Here is a 26,186-nt window from a genome sequence, read left to right as displayed (position 1 = left end):
ACGCTGATGGCCCAAAGTGCGTGCCACATGGAATAATGGAAGCTTATCTCGTAAGACAGCTACCTTTCTTAATTGGTTTTCCTTTTGACTTTTTGAGTCTGTTCAGGTGCCAGTGTTTCAACTCTACATTGTAACCCTGCAAACAGAAACCTTAATCATCCACTATTAGTGTGGGAACTGATGGTCAGCCTTCTGCTGGGCAAGTACCATAGAATTCATTTCTGCAAACATTGGTGTGCGTGGAACTTACTGTCTTTACCTACACCCTGAACTGTGTCACAGGCTGCATAGTAGTTTTGTTAAGTCGCACCCGCAGGTTGTGCAAAGCCTAGATTTACTAATATTTGGTTTCTGAGGTGCACTAAATTTTTGCAGATTTTGGGATTTTACTAAAATACGCAAAACCCCAATTTGCTTGACTTATTAAAACAAAAAGTATTGCAGCCTTACTTTGCATCAGTTAGGTGTTCCATGGGTGGAGCATGGGCGTTTCCGTGCATCCACCCATGAATTATGACGCAAACCAAAATTTGCTAAAGTCCGTAAACTCGGAATTCCAGAAAAATAATGTACCTACCCAAGGCAGGTGTAACAAGGAGAAATATCTTTATTTATTCCTGTTGCTTCCTCTTTTCATTTGTGCTACAATCTGCATCACAAATACAAAAGGCAATGAGCTTCTAAGGATTGTATTGTGTAGGAAGGCATGCCCACAGTGCAGGAAGGATGTCTGCTTTGGCAGTCACAAGTGTGCTATCCCTGGGAGAGATCTGAACAGCACCATATATTTGAATATATGGCGCAGGTCAGGGTTCCCACAACATAGTACAGCAACTTGCCTTTCTACATTGTGGCGCATGAAACATTAGTAAACCTGTCCCCGTGTATCCCAAGATACATGAGGGGAAATAAAGTGGAAGAAAAAACTCAAGGAAATCATTAATCAGAAGGTGCCATTATTAACAGTGCCACTGGAATTATGTGACAGTGGAGCACCAAATTACGCGGCAGGATTGACTAAATTATCCAGCAAGAAAATATAAATTATGCTGCGTAATGCAGTACATTTTTTGATAGTAGCACTTCATTATTTTGTAATTTTTACTCATAGTAATTAATATTGTCTGGGCAGAGATTTCACCTCATTAGTACCGGTTTAATAATCAAATACAGAAATAAGCAGCTGTTAACCTTTTCACAGTGCTTTCCAATGCTCGTGAACACATGTTCAGCAACCTGTAACCACTCAGCACAGTTTGGCAGGTAAGTTTGCCTGAAGGTGAGAAAATCCAACAGAGAATGTAACTTCCTCAGTGTGTCAGGAAGTGTTAGGTAATTGAGTGCCAGTCCCTTGCCCTCATTTGATAATTCATAACCAAGAAAAGTCACGGTCAGTCAGGTAATTTCAGACTATTTAAATGGAACTTTGCAACCATTTGATGTTAGTATGGTCATTAGCATAGGTAGTTGTCATCAATGTGTGATATAATCTCGGGATCTGGTTTTAAAATCTCCATTATGTGTGCTGAGAATAGGCTGGAGCTATTCTTTTATCCCATGGGTAATCTTTTGAACTGGGCCGGACTGGGAACAGAAACCGGCCTTGGCAAACTACTCAGCCGGCCCACCCCTGGGGTGAGGGTGAGTGCAGCCGAGCAGTGCGGCCAGAAGACTAATTTAATTATGTGTGGTATATTCTCATTAGAAATGGGGTTTCTGGTTGTTAGAGCAGGCACCCTGTAAAAGGAAGAACCACCACTCTAGTCAGGGTAAGCTAGATGCACGCTAAAAGAAAACATGTGCTCACCCACTGGTTTCCTTGGCACAGAGCAATCAGGCCTATCTAAAGTGGCAATGTATAGACTATTTGTGCAACATACCCACACGCAACACAATAAAAACACCACAAAAATATTCCACACAGGTTCAGAAAAATAGATCATATTTTCATGAGCAAAACAAGGCCAAAGCAGCAAACCTTCAATTAGTAGCACTTGAGTTATGAATCTGTAAAGATTAAATCAAAATACAGTGCTTGGAAGCAAATAGCGCTTAGGGTTTACTTGAGGTCGCGCAGGACCAAAGTTGTGTCCGCCCGTGATGGAGGGCAGGCTGACTATAGGACTCACACAGGTTCTGCTGAAAAAGTACCTTGGCTGGAGGAAGCGTTGACGTCGTAGACTTGATACGTCGGTTCCGATCGGCGCAGACGATGAAGGCTTCCCCGACGAAACCGTTTATGATGCAGGTGATGTGTCGTCATTGAGGCGTGCTGTCCGTCGTCATAACGCAGCGCAGTCTGTCGTAGCGATGCCATCGAGCAGCTGCTGCGTTTGTGTAGAAGGATGATGAGTTGATTCCGATCGGCGTAAAGTCTGCGATGAACCCATTTTGATAGAGCAGCCCAGAAGAAATCACCTTTCAGGGGCCCATGACTGGATTGGCACAAATTGTCAGGACAGGACTCACAGATGGCAAAGTCCAAGTGCTGTTGCAGGGTTGAAGGAAGTCTGTGATGGTCTTGAGAGTTCGAAACAGGGGGCAAGTCAGCAAGCCCTTCCAGTCACTCTGGGGTCAAGTGAGATGGGTCAAATCCTTGTCCTCAGCAGTGCTGACATCAGCAGGCAGCAGGGCAGCACAGCCTTGGCAGAAAATCAATTCTTCCATAGCAGCAGTCAAGCCGAGTGGCAATTCTTGTAGCACAGCAGTCTTTACTTCTTGTAGAGTTCTTCACAGGTCCAGTAGTGTACTGTCTTGATAGAGTCAGTGTCCCAGTTCTTATACCCAGTAGTGCCTTCGAAGTGGGGGTGACTTCAAAGCAGGCCCCTGAAGTGCACAGGTCCCCCTTTATTCTCAACCCTGGCTCTAGGCTATCAGTAGGGGATAATGAACCCTTTTGTGGTAAACAGAGCACTGCCTATACAGATGTAGGTGTAAGTTCCCCCCTCGCTTCCTGCCCAGGAAGAGCTATCAGTGTGTAGATGAATGCAGATGACTTTTCTGTCATATCCATCCTTACTGTGTTTGTGCACCCACCCATCTTGTGTTTGTCGCTGTCTAGAGAGAATTCACAAAGAGTAGCTGTCACCCACCCCAGAAGTGTATTGGAGGCAGGCTGCAAGGCATACAGAGCAGTAATAACAGAGAAATGCCCACTTTCTAAAAATGTCATTTCTAAAACAGTAATGTTGAATCTAACTTTACCAGTAAAGATGATTTATCATTACCATTCCAAAGATATGAAACATGATGCATCCACTCCTTTCTCATCAGGAATTACAGCTTAAAAGTGTTTTAAGGAATTCTCAATACTAGCCTTTGGGGGGTGTAGGCCTCAAAGTAGTGAAAAACGAATTTGGGTGTTTGTCCCTACCAGGACATGCAAAGATTAACAGTACATGTCTTACCTTTTACTGACACAGTACCCTACCCTTAAGGCTACATTATAGCTACCTTAGGGGTGCCTTGTGTTATATAAGTGGAGTTTAAGGCTTGTCAAGTGGGTTTAAATGCCAAGTTGAAGTAGCAGTAAACTGAACACACACGCCTTGTAATGACAGGCCTGAGACAGGTTTGAAAGCTACTTGTGTGTGTGGCACAATCAAAGCTGCATGCCCACTAGTAGCATTTAATTTACAAGCCCTGGGCATATGGTTGAAAAGGGGCTTACAAGTCAAATAAATATGTCAATTGATTATACACCAATATTACCATGTTTTGGTGGAGAGCACTTGTACTTTAGCACTGGTCAACAGTGGCTAAGTGCTCAGAATCCTAAGGCCATCAACAATATACAGTAAAAAATGAAGTAAACATGCAAAATGGTTGGAGAAACACCACCCTAAGGATGATGGGTCTAACATGTGTCCCCCCAGCAGAAAGTGGGGAGATCTTCGCCAACCTCTAGGGAGTCCTCATCACTTAGGTGAAAAAACCTGGATAAACAACAGCAATGGTGCGGTCTTCCCCTAGTCTTTGTTTCACCTTGAAGTCCATATCCTCTAGGTAAATGAACTACCTCAACAATTTTGTACTCTCACCCCTCATTTGCATGAGCCACCTTAGGGGCCTGTGGTCAGTATGACTCAGGAAGCGAGTACTAGGCAGGCATAGCCTCAACTTCTTCAGTGCCCAGACCACAGCAAAAGCTTCTCTTTCTATAGCACGCCACCTTTGTTCCCAGGAGACTAACCACCTGGTGATGAAGGCTACAGGTTTGTCTGGGCCCTCTTAATTTAGCTGTGATAACATTGCGCCTGTATCTATACTACTATTATAAAGAGAGAACTTGCACCTTTTGGCCAGGTAAACTCGGGAACCACAGCACCAATCACAACACCCAATACAGCGTTGGAAAGGGCAGTTGAAGCAGAAGGACATAGGCTATGCAGACGCCCACCATATACATTTAAAATGTAAAGGAACCGTGCCAGCAAAGTACTCCCTTTTGTGGGCGTGTCTGCATTGTGCTGTGGGTGTGTGCTGGGGGTGTGACAATCGCTGGGGGCATTCCGTCACGAGTGTTGTTTTTTCTTCCCAGGTTCTATACATTCCTGCTCCCTTTAAATAGTAATTCAGTGGAGGTCCCATTCTCTTAGAACCACCCCAAGCACAGTTATGGGCAAAAATACAACTAAAAGGCCCTGCAAAGCATTATGGGATAAGCTTAGCATAATTTTTAGCATTCATGAAAGGGTTTCAATGTTTTTGAATTTTACTCATCAGGGACATCTTGGGACGATGAGGTGAACTGCAGCTTGATGTATAGTATTTGAAATGCAATTGCATTTGCATCATCAGGGACATCTAGGGACATGAGGTGAACTGCAGCTTGATGTGTAATATTGGAAATGCTATTGCATTTGCCTCATCAGGGACATCTAGGGACCATAAGGTGAACTGCAGCTTGATGTATAATATTTTAAATGCTATTGCATTTGCCTCTTGGGGACAACTGGGGAGAACGAGGTGAACTGCAGCTCTTTGTAGAATTATTTGGATACTGTAATATTCACTTCCCACTGCTAATCTCGTCCCATAATGGTTTGCAGGGGCTTGATCTCAAAATCATCACCTCTCTCACTGCTTGCTGGAAGCTAATTTCACTTTTGTGAAATGACTATATGCATTTTTGCATGTAGAAATACTTGGGGGCAGATTTATGAGTTCTGGCGCATCTCTGCAAATCAGCAGGGATGCACCAGAACTGATGCGTCACGCAATTCCCTCCTTGCGGCACCACAGATGCGCCGCATTTACAATGCGGCGCCCCATGGTGCAAGGAAGAGCAGATGCGTGACGCATCTTGTGGTGTACGGGCGGCGCATTGCTGGAGTAGCGTCGCAAGTGCGACACAACTCCTGCAATGTACAGAGGCCACCCATACATAACGTGGTGCGTCACTCCTTACGCCTGCTTCAAGCAGGCGTAAGGATTTGACGCAGCAGCCTCGTAAAACTGACTCAGTGAAACCTTGTAGATTTCACTGCGTCAGTTTTACGGGGCTTTCCTACGAGGGAAGGCCCACCCTGCGACAGAACGCCCACATGAAACCTGACGCAGGTTTCATGTGGCGCAGGGCTTTACAACGTGACGCATCTGCCTAGATGCGTCACGTTGTAAATAGGTCGCAGGGATGCGCCACGTTTCCGCGCCGTTGCGTCACGCAACGGCGGCGTAAACGTGGCACAAGTCCGTCATAAATCTGCCCCTTGTTATTTTACCTTGAATATATGAGGTTTCTGTTTTAATAATTGGAAATCTGACGGAACGCAATATTGCGGATTTATTGTACCAAGTTCGCGCCAATTCCGCCCACCCCTACTTTAAATACCCCTGCACCCCATAATCATACCCCACCCGTACTCTATAAAATACCCCAACACCCTTAAACACTAACCCATCTTAACCCTATAAATCTACCCTGTACCCCAAAACCCAAACCTATCCCTAAACTCTAAAAATATCCCTGTACCCCAAAACCAAAACCTAGCCCTGAACCCTATAAATACCCCTGTACCTCAAAACCCAAACATACCCCTGAACCCTAAAAATACCCCTGTACCCCAAAACCCAAACCTACCCCATAACCCTAAAATACCAGTGTACCCCTGTACCCAAACCTAGCCCATAACCCTTAAAATACCCCTGTACCCCAAAACACAAACCTACCCCTGAACCCTAAAAATACCCTGTACCCCAAAACCCAAACCTAGCCCAGAACCCTAAAATACCCCTGTATCCCAAAACCCAAACCGAGCCCTGAACTCTAAAAATACCCCTGTACCCCAAAACACAAACCTACCCCTGAACCCTTAAAATACCCCTGTACCCCAAAACCACCCCTGAACCCTAAAAATACCCCTATACCCCGAAACCCAAACCTAGCCCTGAACCCTAAAAATACCCCTGTACCCCATAACCCAAAACTATATCTGAACCATTAAAATACCCAAACACCCCAAAACATATACCTCAGTACCCCAAAACATATACCCCTATACCCATACCTGCCTTATCCAAACATTTTTTAAAAACATAATGCCATGCGTTATAATGGCATTGCGGAGTCATGGTACTTTCGTAATGAAAGTATGCAGAGTGATGGTATGCGGAAAGAAATTTGCGGAATAATGGGTGTTTACCCTCCCCCGTAAGTACATTGGTGGCACGGTGGCCCACATCTCCAGCAACATACTCATATTTTTTCACCACCAATTGGAAAAATGCACAGGTCTCTCTCATTGATGCCCAGCACCGACATACACTTTTAGACACACCTCCCACCACAAGTTCTGGAATTGCGAACTTTAGAGATGGGCAGCTACGTTAGAATCTCGGCATCAGCTCAACATCCTGTGATTCCAGGCAAATCGCTTTGTCTCCCCGTGCCTACCACAAATCAATGTGTTCTTCTGTAATGTAAATTGTGCTCATGCCATGTTGTCGAGTTCGCGCTATATAATTTTGCAAGGAAAACAAAGTAGGGAAACTAGAGTTCACACACTACTGAACGCGCACTCTTAAGTGCATCAGCAGTGCACTGTGAATCGGAGCGTTTCACAGTCCTGTCACAGATAAGAAATGCTATCAAAATGAAATCCTATGAAACAATATACTACTGGCTGGCAGCAATTCACACCCAGACAACGCCGGGACGGGCTGCTAGTATAATATATAAATGATTTATAGAGCACCTGGTTACTCCAGGTGGTGTTTCCCCGCGCTAAGTGAACAGTGTCCATCTCCACCCCCAAAAAGGGCCAGCTAGCCGCTAATGTTGCCATAAGAACCATGGGGCATATTAGCAAGGGGAATTATCGCCGCTTTTTCTGCGATTTGTGCCGAGAAAGCGGCGATACTTCTAGAGTCCTATCCACAAGGGCATTTTAACGCCTGGCTCAAGCCCACTTTGCATGTCGGCGACAAACCTCGCTAAGGACATGCAAAGTGGGCGTTCCCACGTCCAACCACATATAAAATGTGGTTGGAGGTGGGAACAACCTATTACCAAGGCAGGCGTTGGGAGAGGGAGACCTGCGATAAACTCGTTTATCGCAGGTCTCCCAACGCCTGCTCTGACCAGGTGTTAGGGCATTGGTAACATGGGGGTGTGGATCATAACGCTGATTTCACCCCCCATATTATCAATCACACATTAGCGCGTGAAAACGTTTGTTTTCATAGCGCTAATGTGCCATATCGCCGGATTTCATTTCGCCTACGTGATGCGCATAGATAATTGCGCGCTATCACGGCGAAGAAATCCGGCGATAGCCGGCGATATGGGAATGTGCGTTGTGCGTTTTCTAACGCACTTCTAGGTAATATGCCCCCATGTCTCTTATGGAAAGTTAATACAGATCCTTCCAGTCACAGATCAAGAGGCAAAGATTTCCATACTTTAGTGGCCAAAAAGCAGAAAGCCACAGAATCTCAGCTGAATGCGGAGACTCTTTCCTCTTGAGGTGAAAAGCCGGGAGGTAAAGAGCATGTTTCTTTTTAAAAGTGTGTCTGGCTGACTGTCGATTTAGGACTGGAAGCCTTTTTAAAATTTTAAATTTTAATTTACCTGTGCACGAGTTGACTCCCGGTGCCCACAGACCTCTGCTGGTCCCCCGCAGCCGATTCACGGGCTGACACGGGGCCGTTACCGAAGGAACACACGCCATCTTGGGGGTGGTGGAAGGGGAGCGTTGCAGCTGCCTGGCCCCTCCCTCCCTCTGGCGAGCATATAAAAATTACCACCGAACCTGCGCAGCGCTGAATGCTGAGACCCTTTCCTCTTGAGGCGAAAAATCGGGAGGTAAAGAGCACGTTTGTTTTTAAAAGTGTGTCTGGCTGACTGTCGATTTAGGACTGGAGGCCTTTTTAAAATTGCACATTTTAATTTACCTGTGCACGAGTTGACTCCCGGTGCCCACAGACCTCTGACCTCTGCTGGTCCCCCGCAGCCGATTCACGGGCTGACACAGGGCCGATACCGAAGGAACACACGCCATCTTGGGGGTGGTGGAAGGGGAGTGGTGGTGGAAGGGGAGCGTTCCAGCTGCCTGGCCCCTCCCTCTTCCACTTCCGCTACAAATGTCTGACCTCCACCGGAGGGGCAGCGGACGGGCGCAGCGGGCTCGCCGGAAGCGCGCCGAAGGCGCGCCAAAGGCAAGCCCGTCTGTGCCCGTCCGTGAACGACCGGGACCAGGGGCAGGTACCCCTGGGAGTCTCAAGTTTCGGAAGTACTATAGTTCCCTCGAGCTCAGAAACCTCTGTCCTCCGACTGACAGTACTTGACGGCACAGTATAATTATTAACAAAAGGAGACAAAAAGTGCGCAGACTGCCCTTTCACTGTCAACAGACAACTAGGGTCTAGAATATTAAATCTTGCCCTGCTAAACTGCCGGTCTTTGGGGAAACACAAGCTGGAAATATATGAATACCTGATGGATCATCAGTTGGACGCACTATTCCTCACGGAGACGTGGCTAAACTCCGCGTCAGCACCAGATGTACTGGCCGCTCTCCCACCGGGATAGGAAATTAAGAGAGTTGACAGGAAGAAGGGGAAGGGGGGGGGATTGCGATGATACATAAACAAGAGCTGGTATGCACTTTAGAAGAGAGGGACATTGGAAAGAATGAGACTGGTTTCTTTTCCCTAGCAGTGCCCCTTGGATACTGTCTCACTGGATTTTTAATATATCGCCCACCGGGACCTGGAGCCAGTTTTCTCACGCAACTGATGGACACTCTCACGCTCTCTGCTCTCACACATGAGAGACTCCTACTCCTAGGGGACTTAAACTATCATTTTGACGACCCCCTGAACAACGAAGCTCAGGAAATCAGACAGGAGCTAGAAGGCATACAGATGCTGTTAAAATCAGATATGCCCACTCACTGCCAGGATCATCTTTTGGACCCTATCTATGCCAATTGGGTTACTCTGACCGTAGCACCCCCAATGCCTGTCATTTGGTCTGACCATTTTCTAGCCTCATTTCGGGTAGCGGTCCCGGATAGTGGACTTCAGAATGGGACAACCACTTCTAACAAACGCAGGAAATGGGCTAAGTTTTGCCCGTGAGTCCCTTGCTCATTGCACCATCAGGATTCAAGCAAGCCGGGCCGAAGAAGGCTGTGATGCCAGAAACCGGTCCCCGGAAGCTTGTTTCCTTACCAGTATAAGAATTGGCTTGGTAGTTTGGTTTGCCCTGTTCCCATCATGCAAAGCTGGGACAGGAACAGACTGATTTGCATATAGCCAGGTTCTGAGCTGGGATGGTGCATTGAGCTAAAAAACGGTGATGGATTAAAACCATGATCTCTTGACTTGGTAAGAGTATTCTGCATCATTCAGAAACTCTGTCCATCACCACCCCCCTTTTCCAAAATCGGTTTATCCACACTATGTGTGGGAGGGTATGCTCAGACGTGAGTCCCTTGCTCATTGCACCATCAGGATTCAAGCAAGCCGGGCCGAAGAAGGCTGTGATGCCAGAAACCGGTCCCCGGAAGCTTGTTTCCTTACCAGTATAAGAATTGGCTTGGTAGTTTGGTTTGCCCTGGTCCCATCATGCACTGGGACAGGAACAGACTAATTTGCATATAGCCAGGTTCTGAGCTGGGATGGTGCATTGAGCTAAAAAACGGTGATGGATTAAAACCATGATCTCTTGACTTGGTAAGAGTATTCTGCATCGTTCAGAAACTCTGTCCATCACCACCCCCCTTTTCCAAAATCGGTTTATCCACACTATGTGTGGGAGGGTATGCTCAGACGTGAGTCCCTTGCTCATTGCACCATCAGGATTCAAGCAAGCCGGGCCGAAGAAGGCTGTGATGCCAGAAACCGGTCCCCGGAAGCTTGTTTCCTTACCAGTATAAGAATTGGCTTGGTAGTTTGGTTTGCCCTGTTCCCATCATGCACTGGGACAGGAACAGACTAATTTGCATATAGCCAGGTTCTGAGCAGGGATGGTGCATTGAGCTAAAAAACGGTGATGGATTAAAACCATGATCTCTTGACTTGGTAAGAGTATTCTGCATCGTTCAGAAACTCTGTCCATCACCACCCCCCTTTTCCAAAATCGGTTTATCCACACTATGTGTGGGAGGGTATGCTCAGACGTGAGTCCCTTGCTCATTGCACCATCAGGATTCAAGCAAGCCGGGCCGAAGAAGGCTGTGATGCCAGAAACCGGTCCCCGGAAGCTTGTTTCCTTACCAGTATAAGAATTGGCTTGGTAGTTTGGTTTGCCCTTTTCCCATCATGCACTGGGACAGGAACAGACTAATTTGCATATAGCCAGGTTCTGAGCAGGGATGGTGCATTGAGCTAAAAAACGGTGATGGATTAAAACCATGATCTCTTGACTTGGTAAGAGTATTCTGCATCGTTCAGAAACTCTGTCCATCACCACCCCCCTTTTCCAAAATCGTAGCACCCCCAATGCCTGTCATTTGGTCTGACCATTTTCTAGCCTCATTTCGGGTAGCGGTCCCGGATAGTGGACTTCAGAATGGGACAACCACTTCTAACAAACGCAGGAAATGGGCTAAGTTTTGCCCAGAGGAATTTAACAAAATAATAGAATCCGAAGGCCCGCTCGAGGGCGAGGAAATTGAATCTGCCTGCGAAACATTAGACCTACGAATCCAAAAGGCGCTAGATCACACAGCGCCATGGACTCGGAATGCGCCAGTAAGGAAATCCAAATCTGCCCCCTGGTTCGATACTGAACTACGAGGACAAAAAGCCACATGTAAAAATCTAGAGAGGAAATGGCGGAGGTTCTATTCGGAGACAGACAGAGCCGAATATAAGAAAGGCTTACAAGAATATCGGGGCATATTACCAAGCAATAGCGATAATTATCGCTATTGCTTGGTTAGCGGGAAAAATTTACCGCTGAGCTGCGGCGATTTTTACCGCAAATAAACCTTGGTATTACCAAGGTTTATCGCAAATGCGATAAAAATCGCCGCAATGCATGAATATCGCTGAAAAGTCAGCGATATTCATGCATTACCGAGCTAATGCTCTTAGTCATGTTATCCACCTCCCATTGGATAACATGGCTAAGAACTGCTCAGGGCAGGTGTTAGCTTTTGGAGATATTCGCGCTTAGCGCGAATATCTCCAAAAGTTGGTAATAGGAGCTAGCGATGTTTTCAGTCGCTAACATCTTGGCACGCCCACTTTGCATGTCATTAGTGATAAATATCACTGACATGCAAAGTGGGGCCCAAGATGGTCGCTATCTCCTACTAGCTGTCGCTAACTGGTGTTAGCGACAGCTAGGTAATAGGGAGATCATTTTATCTCCGTTTTCTTGGCTTTTAAAGCCAAAAAAGTGGAGATAAGCCCCCTTGATAATATGCCCCATCATTCCCTGATCCGGAGAACAAAGAGAACCTACTACTGCACCAGAATTAAGAATGCGAACAACTCCATGAAGGAAATGTTCCTAGTATATAGGGAACTATCTGATCTCGCCCCACTGACAGCCCCGATAGCTGGATCAGTCAGAGCATGTAATCAAATAGCAGAGTTTTTTGCCAGTAAAGTAGACAAAATCTATGCGGCGTTTCCTGAGGCAGCTAGAGTAGGGGATGGGAGAGTGGAAACTCCCCCAACTACACAGAACAGCAACTGCCTCTCGGCATTTCTAGTGCCCTCACGGGAAACAATATGCCATATAGCAGGCAGCATTAAATCCAGATCACCGAATATCCCAGCCCCCCCCAAAAAACGTTATGGCAGTTTAACCACTCTGGAGCCATACATCAGTCACTTACTCGCTCTCGCATTTGCATCAGGACAAGTACCTGCTGCAGGGAAGAGAGCAATAGTTCTCCCTTTGAGGAAAAAGCCCAACATTAGCCTTGCAAATCTGGAAAACTTGCGACCTATTTCCCTTCTCCCCTATTTTGCCAAAATCGCGGAGAAAGCAGTGAATAAACAACTTTCTGCATTCGCTGAGACCAACGGACTACTCCACCCCTCTCAGTCGGGATTCCGTGTTCTACACTCTACGGAGTCGGCCCTGCTGGCCGCAACTGAAGCCCTACGGAGATATGCGGATGAAGGCCAGACAGCGGCACTGATCCTTTTGGATCTTAGTGCGGCTTTCGACACTGTAGCGCATCACACACTGCTGCAGTGTCTTAAAAAGGGTGGAGTGAGAGGCAAAGCATGGGAGTGGTTGGAATCAATCCTTACAGGCCGCAGTTTCAAGGTCGCACAAGGACAGTTCAGGTCCAATGAAATAAAACTCAAGCAGGGAGTCCCACAAGGCTCCAGTCTCAGCCCCACTTTATTTAATTTGAAAGTGGACCCTGTTGGAGCGATCACAGACAAATTTGGGGTTGAGACAGTGTTGTATGCAGACGACACGCAATTGATTGTGACGCTTACACAACCAGAAGAGCAATGTGCGGCTAATTTTAAGAGCTGCATGCAGGAACTGGCCAAGTGGATGGCGGACAACTGCCTCCGTCTTAACGGAAATAAGACAGAGGTACTGATCGTAGGCAAATCTCCATCAGTGTGGACCTCAGCGTGGTGGCCGGACGAGCTGGGTGAACTGCCCACACCCAGCAATCTAGTGAAAAACCTAGGAGTTTGGCTGGATAAAAATGTATCCTACGACCACCAGACCAAACAAGTGGCAGGCACTTGTTTTGGTACACTACGGGTCCTTAGGAAAACACTGGACCTTATGCCTACGCCGGTGCGCCAGACCCTAGTCCATGCACTGATAACATCCAGGCTGGACTACGGAAACGTACTATATCTAGGAACCAGCGAAAAATGTGTCACTAGACTGCAACGTATACAAAATGCGGCGGCCCGCCTGATCCTTCAACTACCCAGAATGGCATCATCACAAAAAGCTCTGAGAACACTTCACTGGCTCCCTATTAGGGAACGGGTGACGTTTAAGGCCCTGTGTATAGGATATCCGATCCTTCATGGGAAAGGCCCTAGGTACCTGCTTAACTATCTTAAGCAGTATGAGCCAACACGCCAATTAAGATCATGTGGCACGGGGCAGGTGCAGGTCCCGAAGGTAAAAAGAGCAAGAATGGGTGGAAAATCCTTTAGAGCCTCGACTGCTAGGCTATGGAAGATGCTGCCAGAAAAGCTGCGCTTGGAAAACTCTGAGCTTATATTCCGTAAAGAACTTAAAACAATCCTGTTCCCCAAACCTCAATGCTCCAAATAGGTCCTCTCTCCACAATTAGAATCACACGCTAATGGAAACAACAGCAGCAACTAGCGCGGGGACACACCGGCTGGTGTAACCAAGCGCTTTATAAAATACTAGCAGCCCGTCCCGACGTTGTCCGGGTATGAATTGCTGCCGGCCAGTAGTATATTGTTTCATAGGATTTCATTTTGATAGCATTTCTTATCTGTGACAGGCCTGTGAAACGCTCCGATTCACAGTGCACTGCTGATGCACTTAAGAGTGCGCGTTCAGTAGTGTGTGAACTCGAGTTTCCCTACTTTATTTTCCTTGCAATATTATATAGCGCGAACTCGACAACATGGCATGAGCACAATTTACATTACAGAAGAACACATTGATTTGTGGTAGGCACGGGAGACAAAGCGATTTGCCTGGAATCACAGGATGTTGAGCTGATGCCGAGATTCTAACGTAGCTGCCCATCTCTAAAGTTCGCAATTCTAGAACTTGTGGTGGGAGGTGTGTCTAAAAGTGTATATCGGTGCTGGGCATCAATGAGAGAGACCTGTGCATTTTTCCAATTGGTGGTGAAAAAATATGAGTATGTTGCTGGAGATGTGGGCCACCGTGCCACCAATGTACTTACGGGGGAGGGTAAACACCCATTATTCCGCAAATTTCTTTCCGCATACCATCACTCTGCATACTTTCATTACGAAAGTACCATGACTCCGCAATGCCATTATAACGCATTGCATTACATTTTATATGCTTTTACCACGCATACATTTGCAACGAAATTCGTTGTAAATGCATGAATGGTAAAAGCATGTTTTTAAAAAATGTTTGGATAAGGCAAGTATGGGTATAGGGGTATATGTTTTGGGGTACTGAGGTATATGTTTTGGGATGTTTGGGTATTTTAATTGTTCAGATATAGTTTTGGGTTATGGGGTACAGGGTTTTTTTTAGGGTTCAGGGCTAGGTTTGGGTTTTGGGGTATAGGGGTATTTTTAGGGTTTAGGGGTAGGTTTGGGTTTTGGGGTACAGGGGTATTTTAAGGGTTCAGGGCTAGGTTTGGGTTTTGGGGTACAGGGGTATTTTTAGGATTCAGGGCTAGGTTTGGGTTTTGGGCTACAGGGTTATTTTAGGGTTCTGGGCTAGGTTTGGGTTTTGGGGTACAGGGGTATTTTAGGGTTCAGGGGTAGGTTTGGGTTTTGGGGTACAGGGGTATTTTTAGGGTTCAGGGGTATGTTTGGGTTTTGAGGTACAGGGGTATTTATAGGGTTCAGGGCTAGGTTTTGGTTTTGGAGTACAGGGGTATTTTTAGGGTTTAGGGATAGGTTTGGGTTTTGGGGTACAGGGTAGATTTATAGGGTTAAGATGGGTTAGTGTTTAAGGGTGTTGGGGTATTTTATAAAGTAAGGGTGGGTTATGATTATGGGGTGCAGGGGTATTTAAAGTAGGGGTGGGCGGAATTGGCGCGAACTTGGTACAATAAATCCGCAATATTTTGTTCCGTCAGATTTCCAATTATTAAAACAGAAACCTCATATATTCAAGGTAAAATAACAAGTATTTCTACATGCTAAAATGCATATAGTCATTTCACAAAAGTGAAATTAGCTTCCAGCAAGCAGTGAGAGAGGTGATGATTTTGAGATCAAGCCCCTGCAAACCATTATGGGACGAGATTAGCAGTGGGAAGTGAATATTATAGTATCCAAATAATTCTACAAAGAGCTGCAGTTCACCTCGTTCTCCCCAGTTGTCCCCAAGAGGCAAATGTAATAGCATTTAAAATATTATACATAAAGCTGCAGTTCTCCTTATGGTCCCTAGATGTCCCTGATGAGGCAAATGCAATAGCATTTAAAATATTACACATCAAGCTGCAGTTCACCTCATGTCCCTAGATTTCCCTGATGATGCAAATGCAATAGCATTTAAAATATTATATACTAGCAGCCCGTCCCGACGTTGTCCGGGTATGAATTGCTGCCGGCCAGTAGTATATTGTTTCATAGGATTTCGTTTTGATAGCATTTCTTATCTGTGACAGGCCTGTGAAATGCTCCGATTCACAGTGCACTGCTGATGCACTTAAGAGTGCGCGTTCAGTAGTGTGTGAACTCGAGTTTCCCTACTTTATTTTCCTTGCAATATTATATAGCGCGAACTCGACAACATAGCATGAGCACAATTTACATTACAGAAGAACACATTCATTTGTGGTAGGCACGGGGAGACAAAGCGATTTGTCTGGAATCACAGGATGTTGAGCTGATGTCGAGATTCGAACGTAGCTCCCCATCTCTAACGTTTGTAATTCTAGAACTTGTGGTGGGAGGTGTGTCTAAAAGTGTATGTCGGTGCTGGGCATCAATGAGAGAGACCTGTGCATTTTTCCAATCGGTGGTGAAAAAATATGAGTATGTTGCCGGAGATGTGAGCCGCCGTGCCACCAATGTACTTACGGGGGAGGGTAAACACCCATTATTCCGCAACTTTCTTTCCGCATACCATCACTCCGCATACTTTCATTACGAAAGTACCATGACTCCGCAATGCCATCATAACGCGTGGCATTACATTTTATATGCTTTTACCACGGATACATTTACAACGAAATTCGTAGTAAATGCATGAATGATAAAATCATGTTTTTTTTAAATGTTTGGATAAGGCAAGTATGGGTATAGGGGTATATGTGTTGGGGTGTTTGGGTATTTTAAGGGTTCAGATATAGTTTTGGGTTCTGGGGTACAGGGGTATTTTTAGGGTTCAGGGCTAGGTTTCGGTTTTGGGGTACAGGGGTATTTTAAGGGTTCAGGGCTAGGTTTGGGTTTTGGGGTACAGGGGTATTTTTAGGGTTCAGGGCTAGGTTTGGGTTTTGGGATACAGGGGTATTTTAGGGTTCTGGGCTAGGTTTGGGTTTTGGGGTACAGGGGTATTTTTAGGGTTCAGTGGTAGGTTTGGGTTTTGGGGTACAGGGGTATTTTAAGGGTTATGGGCTAGGTTTGGGTTTTGGGGTACAGTGGTATTTTAGGGTTCAGGGGTAGGTTTGGGTTTTGAGGTACAGGGGTATTTTTAGGGTTCAGGGGTAGGTTTGGGTTTTGAGGTACAGGGGTATTTATAGGGTTGAGGGATAGGTTTGGGTTTTGGGGTACAGGGTATATTTATAGGGTTAAGATGGGTTAGTGTTTAAGGGTGTTGGGGTATTTTATAGAGTAAGGGTGGGTTATGATTATGGGATGCAGGGGTATTTAAAGTAGGGGTGGGCGGAATTGGCGCGAACTTGGTACAATAAATCCGCAATATTTCGTTCCGTCAGATTTCCAATTATTAAAACAGAAACCTCATATATTCAAGGTAAAATACCAAGTATTTCTACATGCTAAAATGCATATAGTCATTTCAGAAAAGTAAAATTAGCTTCCAGCAAGCAGTGAGAGAGGTGATGATTTTGAGATCATGCCCCTGCAAAGCATTATGGGATGAGATTAGCAGTGGGAAGTGAATATTATAGTAGCCAAATAATTCTACAAAGAGCTGCAGTTCACCTCGTCGTCCCTAGTTGTCCCTGATGAGGCAAATGCAAAAGCATTTAAAATATTGTACATCAAGCTGCAGTTCACCTCGTGGTCCCTAGATGTCCCTGATGAGGCAAATGCATTAGCATTTAAAATATTACACATCAAGCTGCAGTTCACCTCGTCGTCCCTAGATGTCCCTAATGAGGGAAATGCAATAAGCATTTAAAATATTATACATCAAGCTGCAGTTCACCTCGCCGTCCCTAGATGTCCCTGATGAGGCAAATGCAATAGCATTTAAAATATTATACATCAAGCTGCAGTTCACCTCGTTGTCCCAAGATGTCCCTGATGAGTAAAATTCAAAAACATTGAAACCCTTTCATGAATGCTAAAAATTATGCTAATCTTATCCCATAATGCTGTGCAGGGCCTTTTAGTTGTATTTTTGCCCATTACTGTGCTTGGGGTGGTTCTAAGAGAATGGGACCTCCACTGAATTACTATTTAAGGGGAGCAGGAATGTATAGAACCTGGGAAGAAAAAACAACACTCGTGACAGAATGCACCTAGCGATTGTCACGCCCCCCAGCACACACCCACAGCACAATGCAGACACGCCCACAAGGGACTACTTTGCTGGCACGGTTCTTTTACCTTTTAAATGTATATGGTGGGCGTCTGCATAGCCTATGTCCTTCTGCTGCAACTGCCCTTTCCAACGCTGTATTGGGTGTGTGGATTGGCGCTGTAGTTCCCGAGTTTACCTTGCCAAAAGGTGTCTGTTCTCTCTTTATAATAGTATAGTATAGATATAGATCAAGCTGCAGTTCACCTCGCTGTCCCTAGATGTCCCTGATGAGGCAAATGCAATAGCATATCAAATACTATACATCAAGCTGCAGTTCACCTCGTCGTCCCAAGATGAGTAAAATTCAAAAACATTGAAACCCTTTCATGAATGCTAAAAATTATGCTAAGCTTATCCCATAATGGTTTGCAGGGCCTTTTAGTTGTATTTTTGCCCATAACTGTGCTTGGGGTGGTTCTAAGAGAATGGGACCTCCACTGAATCTATACTACTATTATAAAGAGACAACAGTCACCTTTTGGCAAGGTAAACTCGGGAACTACAGCACCAATCCACACACCCAATACAGCTTTGGAAAGGGCAGTTGCAGCAGAAGGACATAGGCTATGCAGACGCCCACCATATACATTTAAAAGGTAAAAGAACTGTGCCTGCAAAGTACTCCCTTTTGTGGGCGTGTCTGCATTGTGCTGTGGGTGTGTGCTGGGGGGCGTGACAATCGCTAGGGGCATTCCGTCACGAGTGTTGTTTTTTCTTCCCAGGTTCTATACATTCCTGCTCCCCTTAAATAGTAATTCAGTGGAGGTCCCATTCGCTTAGAACCACCCCAAGCACAGTTATGGCCAAAAATAAAACTAAAAGGCCCTGCACAGCATTATGGGATAAGATTAGCATAATTTTTAGCATTCATGAAAGGGTTTCAATGTTTTTGAATTTTACTCATCAGGGACGATGAGGTGAACTGCAGCTTGATGTATAATATTTTAAATGCTATTGCATTTGCCTCATCAGGGACATCTAGGGACGGCGAGGTGAACTGCAGCTTGATGTATAATATTTTAAATGCTTATTGCATTTACCTCATTAGGCAGACCCTCCAGCTTATCGCGATTTCGCAATTTGCAAAAAAATCGCGAAATCGGCCGATCTCGGGAAATGCCGCGATATTTGGCAAAAAGCCCGCGAAATTTGCCGTTTCCGCCCGTTCGCCGTCTTTCCGCCCGTTTCCGCCTTCAAAGAGAAGGAGCGAGGCACCCATTTTCCCATTCCCCCCAGGATTGACCCAGGATTGATTTGCGGCGAGAGAAGAGAAGGAGCCAGGAGGTCGAGGACGGCAGCCGAGCGAGGGAGAAGACCAGCACCACACCAGCAAGAGGGGGAGAGAGCACGAAGCGGCAGTGACACACACGAAGACTCTTCCTCAGAGACCAGGGCTCGGAGCAGGAGGAAAGCCAGCCGGCCGGCGAACAGAACACAGGTACGTCCGTCCTTCACACTGGTGGGGGCCCGCCGCACACATAGGGGAGAGCGCTGCCCGGGTGGGAGGGGGGCAGTGGAGATGTGGCCGACCGAATGAACTTAATTCACATGCCTGTCTTAGAAATTGCCCTCAAATTGTCTTTTCCTCATCACATTTTCGGGAAATGGGTGAAAATATATGAAATATTTACGAGTAATCCAATCCAGAAAACCTGTTTGAAAAATACCAAGAAATTATACGCACATTTGGAACGTGACAGTGACTGATGAGCTGCGCATATGATGATAGGAGAAGTGTGGCTCACTGGTTAGAGGAGGCAGACCTGGAAGCAGAGGTCAGCCCGGGACCAGGGTTCAATTCCCGGCTCGGCGGGGTCTTGAGTCCTAAAATGTCCATGGACTCGACTATTCTCGCTCCAGTGCCTACTCGATTCACGGGTTCACACTCTGCGACTCTGGGCAATAGCTTGCTTAATCTCCACAACGGCCCCTCGCGGCGGGATGCCTGGCTTTCACCTTGCGGATACCCTGCTGGGGTTATCTCACAGTGGAATACCAGGACGGGTTCCCTAAGCAAGCGCTTAGAAACCGCTTGGTGATTTGCGCTATATAAATTCCTGTACATTTACATTTACATACCTTCACTATATGTTTATCTTGACAATTGTTAATTCTTTTATTTTAAGTAAGCTCGATTTTTTCTGACAGCGACCGTTTGTATTGTGCAGTAGACTAGCCCTGCAGGAATCACCCTTCAACCTGACATCTTTTGTCCCCTGTGACGCGCGCACGTACTTCTACGGTAAAACAAGTTAAGAAAGGACTGCTAACATTCACATTTGCTGCTCTCACTCACTGTCTATTTATAGCAAGCTACAGCTGCTGGCGAATTCCTTTGACTGCTGGGCTCCTGGGGGCTCAGCATAAAACATGGGAAAAGGCGATTACTTTATCACAGGCACTAAACCTGAGAACTCACACTGTGAATAGTGCTTTTTGAAACTAGAAGTGTGGGAAAGGGAGACCCAAATTTGGGGCAATAACATTTTTTACAACCACTGCATAATTTGTGAAAATAAAAAACAAGTGTATGGGTCTACATTTTAGTGTGAACCCCCAAAGCCTGCCAAATTGCAGGACTGCTGACTAATAAGGCTGACCAGTCTTGATTCTAACTCATGTGGCGTTCTTTCACCACCCTGGAACTCCCTGCCTCTGCATCTCAGGCAATCACCGTCGCTGCCTCAATTCAGGAAGGATCTCAGGACCTGGCTATTCAGCACATAGGGGAGAGCGCTGCCCGGGTGGGAGGGGGGCAGTGGAGATGTGGCCGACCGGCCCCCGGCCAGGGCTGCGTGTTTAAAGGCTGCGGGTAAAACATCCAGGCTTCTGCCCTTGTGCTGCAATACTGTATCACACCCACATTTTTAACAATTTTCTTTGCCAAGAATAGCAGTTTCTGACACTACATTATTTCCAACTAGGAATTTCAGAGCTCGATAAAGCCCAGGGAAATGGGGAGGGAGCATGGAGATATGAGAGTAGAGTTGTTCTTGCATGGGTAGACTTTGAGGCCGCAAATGCCCTTTCAAAATATAAATCCATACCCACAGAAACTATGTCCTATCAATATAGAAACTGGTGATCGGGTTGCTATAGGTAAATTGCTTTTTAACAAGCAAGCATCAGCGCCACATGTATGATATTTACTGGCTTCACATTTTCTAACGTTTCTGTGGGCAACTTTACAGTAAATCAATGCATCCGTATCCTACATTTTGATAAATGTCCTTTTCACACCAAATCTGCGCTGTCCTTGGCATTAATCAATTCCCAAGCTCTGAAGAACTGAACGTACATGGCCAAGATTAACATGCCTTTTACCTAAAACAAATGGGCTGAATTGTAAATAAACAAAATGTACATAGCTCCATGTTGTCAAATAACTCAAACAGTAAGATATCTGTGTTTGGTGTTGCAAAAAACCCAAAATAAAATGCCGCTAAATGCCGCTAAATTTCCATTTTTGTGCCGCTAAATTTTCATTTTTGTGCCGCTAAATTTGCCAATCCATGCCGCTATATCCTGGGGGGTCTGATTAGGGACATCTAGGGACGACGAGGTGAACTGCAGCTTGATGTGTAATATTTTAAATGCTATTGCATTTGCCTCATCAGGGACATCTAGGGACCACGAGGTGAACTGCAGCTTGATGTACAATATTTTAAATGCTTTTGCATTTGCCTCATCAGGGACAACTAGGGACAACGAGGTGAACTGCAGCTCTTTGTAGAATTATTTGGATACTATAATATTCACTTCCCACTGCTAATCTCATCCCATAATGCTTTGCAGGGGCTTGATCTCAAAATCATCACCTCTCTCACTGCTTGCTGGAAGCTAATTTCACTTTTGTTAAATGACTATATGCATTTTAGCATGTAGAAATACTTGTTATTTTACCTTGAATATATGAGGTTTCTGTTTTAATAATTGGAAATCTGACGGAACGAAATATTGCGGATTTATTGTACCAAGTTCGCGCCAATTCCGCCCACCCCTACTTTAAATACCCCTGCACCCCATAATCATAACCCACCCTTACTCTATGAAATACCCCAACACCCTTAAACAGTAACCCATCTTAACCCTATAAATATACCCTGTACCCCAAAACCCAAACCTATCCCTAAACCCTATAAATACCCCTGTACCTCAAAACCCAAACCTACCCCTGAACCCTAAAAATACCCCTGTACCCCAAAACCCAAACCTACCCCTGAACCCTAAAATACCACTGTACCCCAAAACCCAAACCTAGCCCATAACCCTTAAAATACCCCTGTACCCCAAAACCCAAACCTACCCCTGAACCCTAAAAATACCCCTGTACCCCAAAACCCAAACCTAGCCCAGAACCCTAAAATACCCCTGTATCCCAAAACCCAAACCTAGCCCTGAACCCTTAAAATACCCCTGTACCCCAAAACCCAAACCTAGCCCTGAACCCTTAAAATACCCCTGTACCCTAAAACCCAAACCTATCCCTGAACCCTAAAAATACCCCAAAACCCAAACCTAGCCCTGAACCCTAAAAATACCCCTGTACCCCAGAACCCAAAACTATATCTGAACCCTTAAAATACCCAAACAACCCAAAACATATACCCCTATACCCATACTTGCCTTATCCAAACATTTTTAAAAAAACATGGGGGCATATTACCAAGCAATAGCGATATTTATCGCTATTGCTTGGTTAGAGACAAAAATTTACCGCTGCGCTGCGGCGATTTTTACCGCAAATAAACCTTGGTATTACCAAGGTTTATCGCAAATGCGATAAAAATCGCCGCAATGCATGAATATCGCTGAAAAGTCAGCGATATTCATGCATTACCGAGCTAATGCTCTTAGCCATGTTTTCCACCTCCCATTGGATAACATGGCTAAGAACTGCTCAGGGCAGGTGTTAGCTTTTGGAGATATTCGCACTTAGCGTGAATATCTCCAAAAGTTGGTAATAGGGGATAGCGATGTTAGGGACTGTTTTCAGTCTCTAACATCTTGGCACGCCCACTTTGCATGTCATTAGTGATAAATATCACTGACATGCAAAGTGGGGCCAAAGATGGTCGCTATCTCCTACTAGCTGTCGCTAACTGGTGTTAGCGACAGCTAGGTAATAGGGAGATCATTTTATCTCCGCTTTCTTGGCTTTTAAAGCCAAAAAAGAGGAGATAAACCCCCTTGATAATATGCCCCATGATTTTATCATTCATGCATTTACTACGAATTTCGTTGTAAATGTATGCGTGGTAAAAGCATATAAAATGTAATGCCACGCGTTATAATGGCATTGCGGAGTCATGGTACTTTCGTAATGAAAGTATGCGGAGTGATGGTATGCGGAAAGAAAGTTGCGTAATAATGGGTGTTTACCCTCCCCCGTAAGTACATTGGTGGCACGGCGGCTCACATCTCCGGCAACATACTCATATTTTTTCTAAGCCTGGGCGTAGTTCGCGTAGCCGCACTCCGCGGAGCTACGCGAAGATGCACTTGCACTCCGCGAACTACGCATAGCTCCGCGAGCATGCGTAGTAGCTTGCTTGACCCGTTCGCGAGCCATTTTTCGTCTTCGGGAGCGCCGTGGAACTCTGGAACCTGCTCGACACCACATCTCCAGACGTCGCCTTCCTCACGGAAACATGGATGAACGTCTCCTCAGCGCCCGACATCGCCGTAGCCATCCCGGACGGATACAAGATCACCCGGAGAGACCGTGTAAACGAGACAGGAGGAGGCATCGCCATCGTCCACAAGAACACCATCCGCATCACGATCAACTCAGACGACACCCTCACAGCCGTTTAACATCTTCCCTTCCAGATACACACCGACCCCAAGACCACACTCAGAGGCACCCTCATCTACAGACCCCCAGGACCTCGCACACAATTCAGCGAAGACATCGCAGACTTCATCAGCCCACACGCCCTCGCCTCCGCTGACTACATCCTCCTAGGGGACCTCAACTTCCACCTGGAGAAAAACAACAACAACACCACCACCACCCTGCTGGACAACCTCGCCAACCTCGGACTCATGCAACTGGTGAACACCCCCACCCACTACGCCGGACACACGCTTGACCCAGTCTTCTCCACCAGCAAGTACATCTCCTTCAGCCACTCCACCGGACTCCACTGGACAGACCACAGCTGCGTCCACTTCAGCTTCAGAAAGACCACGACTCACCACCACTCGCAACAGGTTCCCCGCAGGAACTGGAACAAGATCACCACCGACCAGCTCACCACTTCACTGAGCCAGAACCCTCCCGCCCGCCAGCTACGATCGACCAGCCACGCCCTCGCCGCTGTGCCACGCATCCGAAGATCCACCATGGGAGGAAGATCCTTCTCCTACCTGTCAGCCAAGACTTGGAACTCCCTCCCCATCCACCTCCGCCTGACCCAAGACCACCTCTGCTTCAGGAAGCAACTCAAGACATGGCTGTTCGAGCAGTAGCGGACCCCCTCCCCCAAGCGCCTTGAGACCCTCTGGGTGAGTAGCGCGCTATACAAATATCCTGATTGATTGATTGCCTGCATGCGCGGGATGTGTAGCGCGCGAAGTTACCCATGAGGTTTGTCCCACCCGCTCGCGTCCCCTTATTTCCGGTCACTACTAACGTGTTCGTGAGTTATTCTGTCCCAGATTGCAGTTTTTGCGTGTTCGGCAACTCGATCTTACCGACAAGCATCCTCGCGCACGCGAAAATGCTATTGAGCACGCGAGAACTACGCTACGCAGCAGTTTGCGGAGTATTCGACAACTTCGCGTTCTCCGCGGAGCGCGGAGTTGCCGAAACTCCGCGAACTTCGCGAACGGAGCGTAGTTCTTCGCCCAGGGTTAATTTTTTCACCACCGATTGGAAAAATGCACAGGTCTCTCTCATTGATGCCCAGCACCGACATACACTTTTAGACACACCTCCCACCACAAGTTCTAGAATTACAAACTTTAGAGATCGGGAGCTACGTTTGAATCTCGACATCAGCTCAACATCCTGTGATTCCAGACAAATCGCTTTGTCTCCCCGTGCCTACCACAAATGAATGTGTTCTTCTGTAATGTAAATTGTGCTCATGCCATGTTGTCGAGTTTGCGCTATATAATATTGCAAGGAAAATAAAGTAGGGAAACTCGAGTTCACACACTACTGAACGCGCACTCTTAAGTGCATCAGCAGTGCACTGTGAATCGGAGCATTTCACAGGCCTGTCACAGATAAGAAATGCTATCAAAACGAAATCCTACGAAACAATATACTACTGGCCGGCAGCAATTCATACCCGGACAACGTCGGGACGGGCTGCTAGTTACTATTTAAAGGGAGCAGGAATGTATAGAACCTGGGAAGAAAAAACAACACTCGTGACGGAATGCCCCCAGCGATTGTCACGCCCCCAGCACACACCCACAGCACAATGCAGACACGCCCACAAAAGGGACTACTTTGCTGGCACGGTTCCTTTACATTTTAAATGTATATGGTGGGCGTCTGCATAGCCTATGTCCTTCTGCTGTAACTGCCCTTTCCAACGCTGTATTGGGTGTTGTGATTGGTGCTGTGTTTCCCGAGTTTACCTGGCCAAAAGGTGAAAGTTCTCTCTTTATAATAGTAGTATAGATATAATAATAATAATCTGTCCAGTCGAGCTTTTACCCAGGAAGTAGTAATACGCCGATCTGAAATTTCTGCCCAGTACACACAATTTTGACAAGGAGTGTAATTATCAGGGTTCCTTTCCAATCAGGATTTTTTGGGCAAAAACACAAAGCCTTGAAAAGAACTTTCTTCCTATCAGGGAGCCAGTGTAAAGTGGCAAAAGTAGACCCAATAGGTACCTGCCTCGGAATGTTAAGCAGCAGCAGTACAGCAACATTCTGCACTCTCAGTTTAGCTAGTTTGCCTTGTAAGACACCAAGATACAGCATGTTACAGTAGACCAGCCTAGAAATAACTAGTGCCTGGATTACTGATTTCCTGGTCACCACCTGGAGAAAGCTAAGATTTTACTCAGATTTCTCAAAATTCTGAAGCACTTTCCCTCCAGATAGGAAATCTGGCTGTCAAAAGATAGTTTGGTATCAAACCATATGTCAAGGTTCTTCACTTTTGGCGTAGCTGTCAGTACAAGCCCTAATACTTCTGACTACCATGCCGAGGACCAGATAGAAGGTTATTTCCCTACAAGTAGGACTTCAATTTCACCAGCATTTAACATGAGGCAACTCTGAGACATCCACTCCACCAGGTCTACCAGGCAGCATCTCAGCCAGGTTGCAGAGGCTCTTCCATCCTTGGATATGGTAA

The sequence above is a fragment of the Lissotriton helveticus genome, chromosome 3_1, assembly GCF_964261635.1.
Source record: "Lissotriton helveticus chromosome 3_1, aLisHel1.1, whole genome shotgun sequence".
Taxonomy (NCBI): Eukaryota; Metazoa; Chordata; class Amphibia; order Caudata; family Salamandridae; genus Lissotriton; species Lissotriton helveticus.
The sequence above is the reverse complement of the archived record's forward strand: the minus strand, read 5'-3'. Positions refer to the sequence as shown.